Below are 1767 nucleotides of genomic sequence, written 5' to 3'. Positions count from 1 at the left end.
TCCCCAACCCCCCCAAACACCCCCCTCCAGATTGGGGGTCCTGAATTTGGGGGGGGGTCCTTGGTGCCTTTTTGGGGGATTTTGGGGTCCCCCCCCCTGCGGCATTTTGGGGGGGGTCCCGGTGATTTGGGACCCCCAGAATTTGGGGAGGGGGCGGGGGGAGGAATCTCCAAGGGCTCCCCCAAAATTTGGGGACCCCCCACCCCATTTTTGGGACCACTCAGGGGGGTCCCCCCAATTTTGGGGTTTTTTTGGGGTCTCTCCCCTCCCCCCAATTTGGGGTTTTTGGGGAGGGGTCTCCCCCAGCACACTACAATCACTCCTGGCCACGCTCCCCCCCCCATTTTGGGGCTCTCCCCAAAATCCCCCTCCCCAAATTTATTTTTTTGGGGGGGGGGGGCCCCCCCAAGGGCTTTTTTTGCCCCCCCCCCCCCCAATTTTTTTTTTTGGGGGGGGGGGGCCCCCCCAAGGGCTTTTTTTGCCCCCCCCCCCCCCAATTTTTTTTTTTGGGGGGGGGGGGCCCCCCCAAGGGCTTTTTTTGCCCCCCCCCCCCCCAATTTGGGGGGTTTTGGGGGTCCTGCCTGTCCTGCTCTGCTGTCGGGGCCCCTCGGAACTGGGGGGACCCCCCCGAATTTGGGACCCCCCAAAAATGGGGGCCCCTCCCCCCCCCTTTGTACAATAAGAGAAATTTATTCTTCCACCGAGCGCCTCCGTCGGGATTTGGGGATTTTGGGAAATTTTGGGAAATTTTGGGGGATTTTGGGAGGTTTGAGGGGATTTGGGGGGGTTGGAAGCAATTTAGGGAGATTTTGGGGGGATTTGGGCAGTTTTAGGGAAGTTTTGGGGGTGTTGAGGGGATTTTGGGTGGATTTTGGGAGATTTTGGGGGATTTGGGAGGAATTTGGGGGGATTTGGGAGGAATTTGGGGGGATTTTGGGGGGATTTTGGGGGTTTCAGGTTTACTTGGGGGGATCCCTTTGATTTTGAGGGATTTTTGGAGGATTCTCTTTATTTTTGGACAGTTTTCTTTCATTTTGGAGGCTTTTCTTTAATTTTAGAGGATTCTTTTCAATTCTGGAGTTTTTTATTTAATTTTGAGGAATTCTCTTTAATTTTTGGGGAACTCTCTTTAATTTTGGAAATTTTTTCTTTAATTTTGGGGGAATTTTCTTCAATTTGGGCTGGTTTCCTTTAATTTTGTGGGATTTTTTTTAACTTTGTGGGATTTTTTTAAAGTTTTGTGGGATTTTCTTTGATTCTACAAGAATCCCCATTTTTCTATTTAAAAAAAATCTACAATTTTCTACAAAACTCCACATTTTTCTATTAAAAAACTCCACATTTTTCTACAAAACTTCTCATTTTTATTCCCCTCCCCGGGGGTTTGGGACCCCCGCCCCCGGCGCTGTCCCGTTTTTTTTAACTTTGTGGGATTTTTTTAAAGTTTTGTGGGATTTTCTTTGATTCTACAAGAATCCCCATTTTTCTACAAGAATCCCCATTTTTCTATTTAAAAATAAATCCACAATTTTCTACACAACTCCACATTTTTCTATAAAAAACTCCACATTTTTCTATAAAAATAAATCCACAATTTTCTACACAACTCCACATTTTTCTATAAAAAACTCCACATTTTTCTATAAAAAACTCCACATTTTTCTACAAAACTCCTCATTTTTATTCCCCTCCCCGGGGGTTTGGGACCCCCGCCCCCGGCGCTGTCCCGGGGGGTCCCGGGGGGGTCCCGGGGGGCGGGGTCAGGGC

The sequence above is a fragment of the Passer montanus genome, unplaced genomic scaffold (assembly GCF_014805655.1).
Source record: "Passer montanus isolate IOZ18808 unplaced genomic scaffold, ASM1480565v1 scaffold536, whole genome shotgun sequence".
NCBI classification, from domain to species: Eukaryota; Metazoa; Chordata; class Aves; order Passeriformes; family Passeridae; genus Passer; species Passer montanus.
The sequence above is the reverse complement of the archived record's forward strand: the minus strand, read 5'-3'. Positions refer to the sequence as shown.